Raw genomic sequence first — 17,188 nt, 5'->3', positions numbered from 1 at the left:
GCCATGTGATTATGACCTTCTACCGCCTTATCCTTGTTGATAGTGAATTGCCGCACTCTGTTAGCGCTTTGAGCACTCTTCCGTGGGAAGTTTAGCGCAATATAAGAATCCATATTATTATTACAAATAAAAGGTCTGATGAGATGGAGACCTCAAGGGGCATTGTGTACCACAGAATAGACCAAATACCTGAAATACTTATCATCCTCAGTTTTTTTAAATTATTAATGTCATCTTGTTGCAAACAACTCATATGAAAATAAAATGTTACAGACGGAAATAGTGTTTTTATTACGTCATAATATAACCATAATATACTGTTTTCGTAAACGTCACACAGCGTTAGATGTCGACTAAATTCACTTCAGACTTTCACGATATCTGTTAGGGTTGTAACGATACACCGAGCTGTAGATGGATTGTAATTGTTAAGTCTCCGATAGCAATTAATCGCTCACAGAAAAGAAAAACAATCGATACATCAGTCTTATGTGTGACTATGGATAGTTTAGTAGTTCCGCTCATTAGTGCGAAACGCAAAATACAGAATCCTTGAGTTTATGATTTACTGTTTACTTGATCTGGGTGTCAGCTTTGTTGTCAGTTATTAAAAGAGACTGAAATTACTTCTAACAGTTATTATTTAATATAAACTACACACTCAGTTGGGAATTTCAAATAAAACAATCCAAGGAGAAAAAACAACTGTTGCAATAACGTGGATAATCGATGAAATCAATCACATTTGTTTAGGGGTTTGATTTTATTGATTACTGATTCGTTCTGATCGTAAGATCACCATACGAAGAGACGTCCAAAGTTAGAACACTTCCTCAAACTTATGACCATATCACATGTATCACCCACTCGTCCAGGAAGCCCCATAAGCTCCATGAAATCAACTTTGACAAGCGGTCCGGGGTCATAGTCCTTGATCCGCAGGCGTTGAAGGGGAATATCAAGTTTTGTGACCTTCGTGTGTTTACCATGGGGTCACTTGATACCATCATGGATGACAATTATTTAACCATAACTCACTCCGGCCGACTGAACGCGTAATAAGTGAGCTGGTCCTATGGCCACATTTGTTGAACATAGCAGTGTTTATGTGTATATAGATGGCCACATTTGTTTGACATGGCAGTGTTTATGTGTATATATAGATAGTCACTGTGTTTCACAAAGCGCATTACGAGAATTACTACAATCTGATTCTTGTGTTGTTAAAAGTTTGACCATTTCATGTAGAAGTAAACGTCCATGTGATATATTTTCTTAGTAAATACAATTGTTTATAATATGGAACTCATTCGAGGGTTAACAAATAAATAACAACTGAGTATTAACAAATGAGTATAACTTTGTACATCGAATTACCAATACGTTTATCAATGTGTCGAACAACAATACACATATGCTATATTTATTAACACACTAAATGATCTGTGGAGACGATGCTTTCCCGCTAGTTGCGTTCAATTCTCCTTGGTCAAATTGTCGATAAGCAGATAAGCAAAAGAGACAAGCCTACGCGGTCTTTTGCAATTTCGGACAAACCCGACCACATAACCAGCATCTGTTCGTGTATCACAAAGCAAACCGTGACGATATCAGAAACTATTAGCGTATCCTGACAAAGGTCTGTCAATAAATTGTTAAACATGTACATTTGGTACATGTGAAAGCTGGGAAAGACTTTCTGGGAACTGTCCTTCTTGTACTCATCTTATTATTTTCACACCGATACATTTCCGTGAGGGGTACCGGGGCTGAATTCAACCCTGTCCCAACAATGTTTGCTCTCTTTGAAGTCTTTGTGAAGGGGGATGCTACACTGTGCCTGGTAAGCTCTTGTCTGATGGATTGTTGTTGACATTAAGTCGACTGTCGGAAATTAAGCCATTACTACTACTACTACTACTACTACTACTACTACTACTACTACTACTACTACTACTACTACTACTACTACTACTACTACTACTACTACTACTACGTCTACTACGTCTACTACGTCTACTACGTCTACTACTACTACGTCTACTACTACTACGTCGACGTCTACGTCTACGTCTACGTCTACGTCTACTACGTCTACTACTACGTCTGCTACTACTACGTCTACTACTACTACTACTACTACTACGTCTACTATTACTAAGTCTACTACGTCTACTACTACGTCTACTACTACTACGTCTACTACTACTTCTACTACTACTACTACGTCTACTACGTCTACTACGTCTACTACTACGTCTACTACTACGTCTACTACTACTACGTCTACTACTACGTCTACTTCTACTACTACTACTACCACGTCTACTACTACTACCACTACGTCGTCTACTACTACTACTACTACGTCTACTACTACTACGTCTACTACTACGTCTACTTCTACTACTACGTCTACTACTACGTCTACTTCTACTACTACGTCTACTACGTCTACTACTACTTCTACTACATCTACAACGTCTACTACTACTACGTCTACAACGTCTACTACTACTACTTCTACTACCACTACTTCGGCTACTGCTACGACCTCTGTTACTACTACTACTACTATGGTATATAGTGCCATAAACAGGCTAAAATGTGGGACTGCACCTGGACAAGATGGTCTACCGCCGGAAATAATTATGAAATGTTGTAGTACTTTAGTTCCATATTTGACAGTATTATTTAATTGTATCATGCGTACGGGAGTGTTTCCTCCTACGTGGGCTAAAAGTATTATTATACCTTTACATAAGAAGGGAAGTGTGAAAGATGTTAATAATTATAGAGGTATATCCTTGATAGACACGCTAGGAAAATGTTTGACTGCGGTTATGAATGACAGATTAGCTCAGTTTGCCGATTTGTATGAGAAGATCCCAGAAGCACAAGCTGGATTTAGACGCGGATACTCTACTGTAGATAATATTTTTACTCTACAATGTTTGGTTCAAAAATATCTATCTAAGAAGGGCATGAGATTTTATTGCATTTTTGTAGATTTCAAAAAGGCTTTTGACTCTATTAACAGGAAACTTCTTTGGTACTCCATAATGAAGAATGGTGTTCATGGTCGTATACTTGTTTTGTTAAAGAACATGTATTCTAAAATTCAGTGTGCCATTAAACTCTCTAACACTACAGTGTCGGAGTTCTTTGATTCATTAAGTGGTGTTCGTCAAGGGTGTATTATTAGCCCAATGTTATTTTCCATGTTTATGTTAGAACTTCAGAATATGATAGAATCGTCCACTCTAAGAGGTATATCGGTTGGCCAAGAGTTTATGGAAATATTATTATTACTATATGCGGATGATTTATGTTTAGTTGATGACAGTGTCATTGGACTGCAGCGGAAGATAGATAGTTGATCCTTGATAGTTTTTGTAATAAGTGGGGTCTTCAAGTTAATTTAGATAAAACAGAAGTCATGGTTTTCAGAAATGGTGGTATATTAAGGCATTATGAAAAATGGTTCTTTAGTGGCTCTCAGATAAAGGTTACTACGTATTATAATTATTTGGGCATTTTGTTTTCAAATAGATTGTCTTGGTCAAAGTGTGTAGACACGTTAGCTGTCAAAGGCAACAAGGCGCTGTTTTTCATCAAAAAGTTACTTTTTATGCTCCCGGGATTGCCAGCTAATATTGCATTTAAACTATTCGACATTAAAATTAAGCCTGTGTTGCTATATGGTGCTGAAGTCTGGGGATTTCAGAGATATCCAGTGTTGGAATCATTACATTCTAATTTCTGTAAGTTTGTGCTGGGCGTTAGCAAATATAATTCTAGTAATGCTGTTTTGGCAGAGTGTGGTAGACATCGATTGTATATAGATTATCATGTCAGATGTGTTAAGTATTGGTGCAAACTTTTGAGGATGCATAATAGCAGATATCCCAGGCAGTGTTATCTTTTAATGAAACAACTCGATGAATCTGGCAGGACAACATGGGCGAGTGGTCTAAGGCAGCTACTTTCCAGCTTTGGATTTGGTGATGTGTGGTGGTTTCAGGATATTGGCGATATGGATAGGTTTTTAATGCTGTTTAAGCAACGCATATGTGAGTGTAATGTGCAAGTAATGTTTGATAACATAAGTACATGTTATAGGTTAAAACATTATCTCCAGTTAAAATCATGCTTTGATACAGAATATTATGTCATGAATATTAGAAACTGGGAGTTGAGGAGATGCTTTTGTTTGCTTCGATTAGATGAGTTGCCTATTCAAACAACCATTGGACGAAGATATGGTATCGATAAACGATTGTGTTTCTGTAAGTATTGTAATGATAAGATAGTTGAAGATGTTATGCACTTCTTATTTGTGTGCCCAATGTATAATTTGGTAAGGGCTAGATATATACCATCTCTATTTTCCGATAACCCCACTGCTTACTGATATAAGCAACTAGTATGTAGTAAAGATCATCAAACCATACTCAATGTAGCAAAATATGTTAAACATTGTTTGTCTCTCCGCAGTGCATAATCATTGTCACTAATGCTATATCACAATGTTAATGTTCACAGATGTACATGGGCCGATGGCCTAAAACGAATAAAACAGTTACACTACTACTACTACTACAAGGGTTACTACTACTGCTGATACTATTACTACTATTACGGCTACTACTACTGCTTCTACTAGGAAGGGTTTCTACTACCACTTCCACTATTACTACAGCTACTACTTCTGCTACTACTAATACGGCGGCTACTACTACAACGGCTACTACTGCTACTACGGCGACTACTACTACCTGTTTGACTTGGGAAGCGACGACAGAGATAATAGTCATAATCGATCTCTGAAACAGTTTATGAATAGCTTGAGGGGAAGATAGGTGTAAAATTCAATGAACGGACCACTAAATATCAGTGATAACAACAGGTATTCGCAAAAAGGCTAAAGCTGTCTTGTCTTCATGACAGGTCCCGTCATTCACACAGTTTGAATAAAACTGTAAGTGTCCATATGACGACAGGCTGTGAACAAGACAGAAAATCATGTGTTTGGTGAACCAGAAAATACAGTGAACCCCGCATGACTGACTTCGAGAAACATTCGCATCAAGTCCCAGTAGGGGATTCATGAAGAATCCGATGGCCACCGCGGTGATAATCAACCGTGGGCGTGTTGGGTCGAGGGCGTTCTTGGAGCGCTTCTATCTATAGCGTTGAGGAACTAGACCAGTTCCCCAAATTTCGTATACAGTCAAACAAACACATGACTCACCTGTAATAAACCAAGCGATTCGCCCAGTGGTCACATATTAAGGTGTAAACAGGAGAAGACAAGGTTATTCTAGTGACCATAAATTGACCAACAAAATCATCGGAACGGAACGGAACTGTATCTTCAGAACAAGTTACCAACCATCGCAGTGTTTTCTTTCCTTGTGGCCCTCAGAGGCACTGTCCGGCTGTTTATGTGAGTTGATAAACATGAAAGAGTTTATCTATGTTTGATACAATTTGTTACTGCACCAGTAATTTAAAATCATTTGTATGTTTCACACTCGGAGGGGGATGGAAAATTGTAATATCTTGCAAATAGATGGCCCGTGTAGGTAGCATCTTGAGGTTAACATCGCATTCTGAGACAGGCTGCAGTGGTAATACATTTATTCAGATGTAGGACATAAAGTATTAGTTTTTAAGTGCTATTCGTTCGATACCTTTACGCAAACCATTGCTAGTATCATGTAGGTCAAGACAGTGTAACCCAGACATTTTCCTGGCCCCTCAACACATCTCAGTCCGTCGTAGATCCAAAGTGAAAACGGTTGACCACTTCAGTATCAACTGAGGATCCGTTGCCATCAATAGTGAAGTCACTCATTGGTTGTTTTAAGATGTCCTTAAAATATTCATTGTATTGTTCAGACAAGCCGAGAGACGAAACCAGCATCCTTACCCAAGACGACTGGCACCTAGCAGCTGTTCAAGGTCAACTTTGACTTCCATTCAACATGGCGTTGTGCTGTAAAAAGAAGAAGGAAAAGGGAAAGGGACTTCAGGTAGGAGAGTCTATACCTACATAATATACATACTGTATGGCATGTCCAGTGGGTAGGTGTGTGCATCATCATGGCGGGAGACTGATGGCTGCGCCTGTAACGTTTGATGCCGAACTTGTAGCGACGGTTCTTAGTTTGATACGGTTGTGTTGATAGATGACCTTCTTTGTACGTCTTAACGTACCCGGCACCCTGCAGAAAACGGGTACCCGGTGGAATAAGTCAATGACCAATAACCTTTAACGCCTCACAGGCAGTTTGGGTTGTCCGGGGTATATAATCAGATTGCTTGTTAGCAGGTGGATGATCATGTGCCTTGTACATGGAAAAGGCACATTGAAATTTCACAACAATGTAATTATTAGAAGGTGGCGTATGTTCACACATGAACTAGTTTGTAGGGAATTCACTGATTACAGATTAATTGTTGAGACAGTATGTTACAGTTATGTGAAGCAGGGCGGATTTACGGCAATATATATGTACCGGTATCTTACCGTCGTTGACCACGACGTGTATGACAAGCTTCACCCAGGTATGTTTCGGCAGTCTATACAGATGTGTGATTTAATGTTATTGTCAAGACAAGACAAGACAAGACAAGACAAAGATATTTATTGTACTTAAGGCCTCCGGCCCATATACAAGTAATACAAGTACATTGTTAGCACATGTTACAGACATTTCACGGAAGAACTTACAGTGCAGATAAAATATTGCTTCTAAGGTTAACAGCATGTTTCACATAGAGGGCAAGATTACGTATTACATTTTCATTTTTGGAGGACAGAATGGAAGTAAATGCAGTTGATGGATATTTCAACAGGCAGTTATTTGGGATATATTTTTTTCTTAAATCAGTGTAATGTGGACACACAAAAGCGAAGTGGATTTCGTCTTCTATGGCCGAGTTACATAATGGACATAACCTTAAATGTCTCTCTATCGAAAGTCGTCTGCCCTTATTGACTGATAAGTCTAATAGGCCCAATCGAAAATTAACAAATATACGTCTGATATTTCTAGATCTCAATACAGACAGATATAATTCTGGTTGGATTAAGCTCTTAAAAGATCTATACAACTGATATCTCGAACTGTTGTCTAGACAGAAATGCCATTCTTGATAATACATATTTACAGATTGATCTCGAAATTGTTTAAGAAATAGACTGATATTACCAACTGTTTGATTTAGCCAAACAAATCCAAAGCCATGAGAAAACAAGAGATTTCTAATATAGGAAGCCCATGTTGTCTTACCCCTAGCGTCTAAAAATACAAGCATATTATAAGCTAGTTTTGGGATTCTTTGTTCATGCATTCCAAGAATCTTTAACCAATATTTTAGACATCTGATTTGAGAATTTATATAGATCGGATGTCTACCGCATTCTCCATAAACCATACAAGATGGTGTTGCTTGCGCTACATTTAAAAATCTTTTGCATGCTAAAAGGTGCAGTTTCTCCAGGCATTCATAACGTTGAAATCCCCAAATTTCAGAACCATAGAGCATAATCGGTTGAATTTGTGCATCAAACAATTTAAAATATATTTTCGGGGTTAAAATTCCAATATTTTGGGAGACTGACATAACGTTAATCAGAGCCTTCTTAGCACGTGATTTCAAATCTATAACACTCTTTTTAAAGTTCATGGTATGAGAAAACACTAGTCCGAGATAGGTATAGTGGTTAACAACAGATAGAGGTTTGCCATTCAAAAACCATTTTTCTTTAGAGGCCACAGGGCCCCCTCTTCTAAAGATAACTATGTTTGTTTTTTCAAAATTTACAGATAATTTCCATTCATTTGTATAACATTCCAAAATATTCAGTTGGTTTTGTAGACCAACAATAGTATCTGACACTAAAATTACATCATCGGCAAAAAGGAGGATAAAAATTTCAATAATATCTGGAACCATTTGCACACCATGTTTGCCTGAATTAGAAATATCATAATACAGTTCGCTTATAAAGAAGGAGAACAATATTGGACTTAAAATACACCCATGCCGAACTCCCATGGGGCAGTCAAAAAAATCGGTGACATCATCACCACAACGAACACATGATTTTATATTCAAGTACATAGATTTTAAAATAGTGTACATTTTCCCCTGTAGACCAGATTTTCGTAAGCAGTACCATAATTTAGAACGATCCACAGAGTCAAAGGCTTTCTTAAAGTCAACAAATGCTACATAGAGTTTGTTTTTATTACGCGACAGACATTTTTGTATTATCGCATATAATGTAAAGATATGATCAATGGCTGAATATTGTTTTCTAAAAGCCGCCTGGCATTCAGGGATTAAGTTTCTCATATTTGACCAGTTTGAAATTCTTTTGTTTAAAACATTTGTAAATATTTCCCCAATAACACTCATTAAAGATATGCCTCTGTAATTATCTGGATTGTCTTGAGTCCCTTTTTTATGTATAGGTATAATGACTGAACGAGACCAACTTTCGGGAAACGAACCACTTTCGAATACAGTATTAAAACACTTATGGATGAAGGGCATTAACACGGCTTGAGAACATTTAACCATTTCGATTATAATGTTATCGGGACCAGCTGCTTTTCCGCTCTTTAAGCTACTTATAGCATTCTTAATCTCATCAACTGAAATGTGCGTTTCCAAAATCATTTGATCAACAGTGTCAAATTCATTCGAAGGGAAGTTATCATCATCGAATGTGTAACCATCACTTGGAAAAACGGCATCATTAGAAAAAACCCTCATGAAATGCGTCATCCATTCACTTTTTGAAATATTACTTTTTGGATTTGATCTCTTTCTAAATGAACGAATTTGTTTCCTGAACATAGTAGTATTGTTGATAGAATCATTCAATCTGTTCAGTCTTTTATTACACAGGTTAGATTTGAATTTTCTGCATGAAGCTTTGTACATGTTCCTCATTTTACAAAAATAATATCTGTTGCTCTCCGAGGGTCTACACCGAAGACGTCTAAGTGCTTTACGCGCGTCTCGTCGTGCAGTTTTACACTCGTCATTTAAGGGTGCTTTATGGTTTTGCTTAAAAGGCTTAATCTTTTTCTTCATACAATCTGCTGAAACTAATATGACATGGACAAACTCATCTAGAGCTCCCTTTAGATCGAACTCGAGCTGTGATAAGAGACGGTCATTATAAAGTAATAATTTACTTTTCAAATTATCTAGAAATGTTTCGCAGAAGGCGTCGTTCCAAACAATCTTTTCTTTATAATCATCAATATGGCTATTGTTATCCGAGCTGTTCATATTGGGAAACTGGCAAGTCAGTTCTAATGGTAAATGGTCGGAGTCTACTCTGTCTCCAATATTTAACGAGTTAATACATTGAAAGAAATCTGGTGAACCAATAAAATAGTCATTGACACTTGATCCATGTTGCCCATGAAACGTATATTCGCCTTGCGAGTCTCCATATACTCTACCGTTCGCTATGAAAAGGTTGAAGGAATAGCATAAGTCTAATAACAAATTTCCAAAATTATTAACAACACTGTCGTGAGAATTCCGATCATCGATAGGATAGATGTCACTATCAGCGCTCGCTTGAAATATATGATTCATATTATCATCATCATCAAGACTAAGGCACACATTGTTTTGTTTTCCTGTGCGGGCATTCAGATCTCCACAGATAACAGTGTGACTTTCAGCAAAGTCAGGGAGATTCGCTAGTAGATATTGCTCCAGTTGTTCAATGTTACATTTGCGATTCGTATGCTTATAATATGTTGAACCAATAGGAGGGATGTAAGTGCACATTAAATTCAAATCTTTATCAAGTGAAAACAATTCCTTTAAGAATTTGATACAGATGAAATTATCGATATCAGATGCTAATTGTCTATACATATTTCTAAGCGAATGGTGAATACAAATACAAACACCACCTGACAGTCTACCGTGATCTGACAACTTGACGGCAGGGCTATAAAACACATCATACCCATCCAGCCAACTGAAGGAGATGCTGGTTACAAATGTCTCAGTCAAACATATAATATGAAATTTACCAATGTAATCAATAAAACTAATGTCATCAATCTTTTCAGTAAGCCCATTTATGTTCCAACACAGAAAGTGGGTTCTCTCACTAACAGATTCAATCCGAGTGAAGCAATGATTATAATCACCGGTGTCATTGCTAAGAGGACCCGGTGAAATAAAGTCCGGGCCTTGGCCGCCGTCCTATTCAGATATAGTACTTGCAAGTGGTTGACGGTCGTCACGAACGGTACGTGGCTGGCGTCTACGGTGTGTAATACGCATATGGGGACGGGACTGAGTGTGTGTATGTTCACTCGGTACCACTACGAGTTCGCCGTTCTTATAGTAGCCAAACTGGCCAGTTTCCTTCAGATCCTGAAGTTTTTGACGTTGGCGTGTTGTCAGGTCACTCGAGATACCATATCCATTTTCCTTCAATACAGACCTAGATTTAAGTGCTCTAACTTTGTCATCTGACATTAGCATCTTGACAATTATCGGGCGTGACTTAGTTGAATCAGCACGTTTGCGCCCAAGGCGATGGGCTCTGATTACGTCAGTTGGTTGCCACGTTTTGAACGTTAGGAACTTTGTGAACAGTTTTAAAATAGTTTCTTTGCATGCTATTGATTTTTCATCTTCGGTTTCCGGTACACCATGTATGATGACGTTGTCGCGACGGCTAAAGGATTCCAACTTATCTAGTTCATCATCTATCATGGTCAAACGTTCATCAAATCCATTAACCTTTTCGTCCATGGCGTCCAGATCAGAGTACATGATGCCGTACTCATGTTTGGAGGTGGCGATGTCTGATTTGATATCTACCACCGCCTTCTCTAATTGATCACATCTCGATCCGATTGATATCATTTCAGTTTTCAAGGCGGTGATCTGTGATGACAGATCGAATTTGACGTCACGTATTTCAGCTATTAAGCAGTCTCTCACTTCTTCCAAAGTCAGGGGGCCGGGGTTAGTTTCAATGTCATTTGCACACATCAGAATATGCTTCACAACACCCACGGGCGGCACGTTACCACCCAGAAAGCAAATCCCACGTGCAATTGGAGTGGTATGCATAGCCAAAACTGGGTCACAATTGACAGTAGTGACGTCACATGATGTACAAAGGTAGATGTTTTCTTTCGGCACAAATCGCTCAAAATGGACATTTTCAAGTGCATCTATCAAGAGGTATGATGAGGTAAGATGCACAGCGGTGAGAAATGTACAAATTATCAGCCTAAAGTGAAGATCTGTCCCCGACACGAATGGTGAGTACTCACTCTCTTGTTTGTGCAACGTCACTTGTCGTGTTCCCTTCGGGTGAGAGAAACTGCCGATTCTGGCTCGATAGACATCAATCGAAACCATTTCGTCCTCCAGATGTGTAGACTATACTATATATAACTTCACCGTCCAATGATCGTTCCCTGGGAAGGTCTCTTAATCCATATTTTAAAGAAAAAACCCTCCCTCGATGGAAAACATGTTGCCCTCGGAAAGGGACGTAACTCGAAATAGCTACGGTGTTTATAGTTATAGCTTAGTGGATACAGTTATAACACTTGGCGATATCCACAGTAATGTCTTACCGTGTTATCTACAGTTATAGCTCTTGACGATATCCATATGAATATCTTACCGTGATATCTACAGTTATAGCTCTTGACGGTATCCATATAAATATCTTACCGTGATATCTACAGTTACAGCTCTTGACGATATCCACAATAAAATCTTACCGTGATATCTACAGTTACAGCTCTTGACGATATTCACATTAATATCTTACCGTGATATCTACAGTTACAGCTCTTGACGATATTCACATTAATATCTTACCGTAGTATCTACCTTTTGTAACTCTTGACGATATCCACATTAATATCTTACCGTGATATCTACAGTTACAGCTCTTGACGATATCCACATTAATATCTTACCGTGAATTCTGCAGTTATAACACTTGGCGATATCCACATTAATATCTTACCGTGATATCTACAGTTATAACACTTGGCGATATCCACAATATCTTACCGTAGTATCTACCTTTTGTAGCTCTTGACGATATCCACATTAATACCTTACCGATATCCACAATATTTTTAAGTTGCTATCTTCAGTTGACGTTGACGGCGATATATTCAAGGCAGTATCTAAATGTATGTTCAGGAAATATATGTTTACAGTTTAATTTTACGGTCGTATATAGCACGTAGATACTTGAATAGGTATATCAAGGCGGCACCTAGGTCCTGAATTCTTGCGTATCTCACCAATGTATTTGCATGTGTATATCATATCACGGCGGTATCTATAGTTGAAGGTCACGTCATCAACGAAAGTATATGAACCGAATGTCGCATTTACGTTAAAGCAGGACAGTTGTCTAGACTACGTGACGGCTACGGAGGTGAAGGTATGACAAGGGTTACCCTGCACAGCACTTTGCGCCACCCTGACACCACTAGATGATCGTATGACTTTTTGTTTGCATGAATATTTTCAAAGTCACTTTAAGAATGAGTAATTAGGACAATTTATAATAGTTTTGTGGAATACGGTATTTTCGGCGGCAGAACAGAGGCTTTATGGTAGCATGCCAAATTGCCTTAAGACAACGCATTCGAAATTTGTTATTGATACAGTTTGTTGGTTGCAAATTAACTAATCAGTTCAACAACTGGGTTTCTCTCTCAGCATGCAGGTGAAGAATCACCCCAGGGTGTCATACTTATAGCAGGCAAAGCGAAAGCTAACCACATATCTACCCACTGCTAAAGGGGCTTCGCATGATATAATCCCCACACAATACGGGTGTTTACATGTGACAAAGATGTCGTATTGACACCTCACACGTGGCCATAAATCCATAATAGTGATTTATGTGCCCCATTCCGAAATATATTCCCACACTCGCTTTAATATTCATATATGAATGCGTTCAGTTACATAATAGCTTCGCATTTATCTTCCGAATAACTATACGACTGGTTAATGTCAATAGAATGAACCATGAGCAATGTCACAGTCGATACATGTTTCAGGGTTATTCTTCGTTAGCTACAATGCGATGTCGAGGACTAGGAATACTGTCCGTGTTATAATAGAAAGGGTTTGTCCGGCTTGTTTGGACGACTGGACGAATATCAAGTTTTACATGTTTGATTTACCCATAAAGTCCTGAAACTACACAGGAGCTTAAGAGAACGATGACTATCTATCTATCTATGAATACACAATGCCTTTTAGAAATTGACATGTTACATTTGCAATCACAATTTCTCGATGGAGTTCAAATTCGTGTCGTTTTATGGGTTGAGTCCACTATGGGATGCAGCGGGTGATTGGCAGACTTCAAACCCTCCCCACTCTCCCCCTCCCCTCTCCTAAACCAATTACTGTCTTCGACACTTGAGCGCTGAGAGCATTCCTTTCTTGCATCCAGTACTTACAAAAAAGAAGTTCTAATTTGGAAATGACAGCAAAAAGTGACATATAAGATTTCTATGTTATGGTGTCATTTTTCATTTTCTGGTACATTGAGTGAAGCTCATTTCTGGTGATATTGTTGGAATATTGCTGGAGTGGCATGAAACTATGCTCACTCGCTCTCTTTGCCTATCTAGGAGAAAGTAATCTTTCAGGAGCTAGCTGACAAGGCACCCTTTGCCCTGGGAGATTGGGCGAATTGCATAATTCAACGATAAGCATTCAAGCTATCAACCACAGGTTTATATGTGTCGTATCAACTAGCTTAAGTTGTGGTAGAAGAAAGTGAACTTGACCCAGGTAAGGTGACATACAGAGAACAGGTTGTAATATTCTGTTATGATCAATTATTAATAAACAACTGAGTTTACAGGGCTTTAGCCAAGGGGAGATTCGTGTGTATGAGCCAGCACCATACTAATGAGGTCTACATGGTTTACATATAGCGTTCCTAAATTATCCCTCAATGGTATCTTATGCATTCCACCAGGAAACTGAAGACAGCACAAAAAATATTGACCAATACGGATTTTGTACGTCATGCACATTTGATGTGTAGTGATGATGCACGGGTTTAGTGTTATGGTTTAGTGTTAAAAAACATCATTAGGTGTTTAGTGACGTGTCTGTGTAAATAGACCAATGAATTATAGAATTTTCTTCAGTCCAGATTGTATTTCTGTTAGTCGGGGGTCAAGGCTTCTGAAAGAGAAGCCGCCCATCTAATCAATGCCATGGACTTGCACAAACAAGGATAGTTGAATTGTCACGCCTTTAATATATAGTCTATTGGATTTCACTTGGATTTAGTTCAGTTTTTATCGGGCCTATCTTAAAGTACCGTTAAAACGTTAATGGTGAGAGCAACACAGAAATGATATAGAGTCGTGAGTTGCTGATACTTAACAGTGATTGAGTTACATGCTAATCCGCATTTACCAGTGTAACCATATCATATCATTTCAAAATAATACGTAAGTGAATGAGTATGGTTTTACGCCGCTGTTAGGAACATTACTGCAATATCAAAGTGGGAGATACAAGAAATGGGCTTCGACGTTTACCCACTTGTGGAATCTAACCCGGGTGTTTGGCGTGACGACAGCACCGGCTACCTCGCATTTGAGTAGAGGTTCACGAATTATTAATATTATGATTAAAGGATATTTGTATAGCGCTCACATACATGCAGCTATTGCTTGCTCAAAGCGCTGGTATTTGTTTCCCTCGATCATTGTATGTCCCTCTCAGCGTCACATCGTATTATCAATCTCAACTCTCTGGGGAATATACAACTGTTGCTGCCACTTGGCGCACCAAGTTTATACCAATGTTTACAGATTTTACCCATATGGGGCTTCGAACCCTTTTCAGTGGACACTACTTAGCAATCCAGCAACACATATTAGTGCTATTACAATATCAATATTTGTTATTCTCGGACTATGACATGCGCGTGAGAGGTGACAGGAAACTGCAAACATCCAGCTCAGTTCACGACCCTTCTCCAGCAGCATAAGCCGCCACACTGTATACATAAAGATTAATCAATACCGAATTTTCAGAGAAACCCTCGTTTTAACCGAACAGGGCCCTATAGCAACACAACCAAGGTCTGCGATTCCAAGCGTTTTTACCCAGTTCCTTGGCGATTTACGTCTGTGACAGTACGAGCGTAGAGCCCCTTAGTCTGAACGTTAATCAGCAGTGAGAGGTGATGCTTACGTGGATAATACAGAGTGGTTTCAGAGGATGAAAAGTGGTAGTATGGAGGGAAGCTGGCAGGTAGGAATCTGACTTTAAATCTGAAAGTGGTGTCATAGGTGTTCGTTGAGGTTGCGATGCTGTTAAGTTGAATTCCCGATGGCAGCGCGATGCTCTAGAGATTGTGTCATGGATAGTATTCTGGAAATTGGCATGTTAGTGGACATGATCGGGCTGACAACATCACAATAACGTCTGAGTAATAATATTGGTTGGCAGTATGTCTGGTTATATCTGTTATCATATCAGGTAATTAGTCGCTATTCGTATTAATGTGATTTACTGTGTCTTTGTTGTATGATCGTCCCTGTTCCGAACATAGCTGGTTTACACGGATACTTTTCAAACCGGAGTATTTTCTATATTTGACCATGTTTTTATTCGGGTTTGTGAATTCAGCTCATCAAGAGTTAACTGTCAAGCTTTCATTGTATGCTTAAAGGTTAAGACTATGACATCTTGTACTGTTTTAACAGTTTATATATTTTGTCCTAGCACATACACTACAATGTTTATGTACCTTCAAGAACACGCTGTCATTTTAAGAGCATACCAATATGTTATGTCTTATGGAACAAGTGTCAGGTTATATCTTAACGAATCCACGTCATGTTATTTCTTTAAAATGAGATGTCATGATGTCATGTCTTTCAGAACTGAGGTAGGGTTTTATCCTAACAAACAAAATCGGTTTTTTTACCTTGAAGAACTGACCACGATGTCACTAACCAACAGGAACGTATTACGTCCTAACGAACAATCACCAAGATGGGTCCTAACGAAAAACCATCAAAACATGCCGAAACACACAGACACCATGTTAAGGCCTAATCTAACGAACAACCCTCAATCTATGCCATAACGCACAACCACCATGTTATTCCCTAGCAGACATCCACCAATAGATTTCATAGCACAACCAAGATGGAAATTTCCTAACGAACAACCACAATAGATTTCATGACACAACCACCATGTTATTTCATAACGAGCAACCACAATATATTTCATGACACAACCACCATGTTATTTCGTAACGAGCAACCACAATATATTTCATGACACAACCACCATGTTATTTCATAACGAGCAACCACCAGTATATTTCATAACACAGCCAAGATGGAAATTTCATAACAAGCAACCATCAATATATTTATAACACAACTGCCATGCTATTTTCTAACGAGCAACCACCAATATACTTCATAGCACACAACCACCATGTTAGGGCCTAATGAACAGCTATAACGTGATGCCATAACACACAACCACCATGATATGTCCTAGGAAACAACCATATACATTAATAACAACCTTCATGGTATGTAACAACAAGCAGGCTGTCATGTCCTAACTAACATTTCATCACCATCTGCCTCAGAAATCATAGCATTTCTTTAGAACCAAGATGTAGTATACCCCGAAGAACGGGTTGATGTATCTTGAAGAAGAAACCAATCAACTGTGGACCATCGTGGACTGTCCAAGAAAAAAGGGAAATATGTTGCTTCCTGGCGCACAGTACAATTGTATCGTAAAGGACATATTATCATATTAGATCTTAAAGAGCGCATGGAGGGTCTTGCAAACTGACAACAAAAAGATGTGAGTTTGTACTCCAGCAATCCAGGTATACAGGCAGATTACATTCATAGTCTTTACCCTTCGTGCTATTGTCGCAATGGTCCAAGTAAAGGCATTAATTGCCACAATTATTTATCGTGGCGGTAATTGCCAGGGTTATAACTATCCGGTGCCAGAACAATCTGTCAGCACGACCCAACTACCACGTAAAGACCATGCCTGTCCACGTAACACATGGTATTTGCTCTCAAAGCAGAATTCAGATTGTCTGGAAATAATC

The sequence above is a fragment of the Haliotis asinina genome, chromosome 10 (genome assembly GCF_037392515.1).
Source record: "Haliotis asinina isolate JCU_RB_2024 chromosome 10, JCU_Hal_asi_v2, whole genome shotgun sequence".
NCBI lineage: Eukaryota > Metazoa > Mollusca > Gastropoda > Lepetellida > Haliotidae > Haliotis > Haliotis asinina.
The sequence above is the reverse complement of the archived record's forward strand: the minus strand, read 5'-3'. Positions refer to the sequence as shown.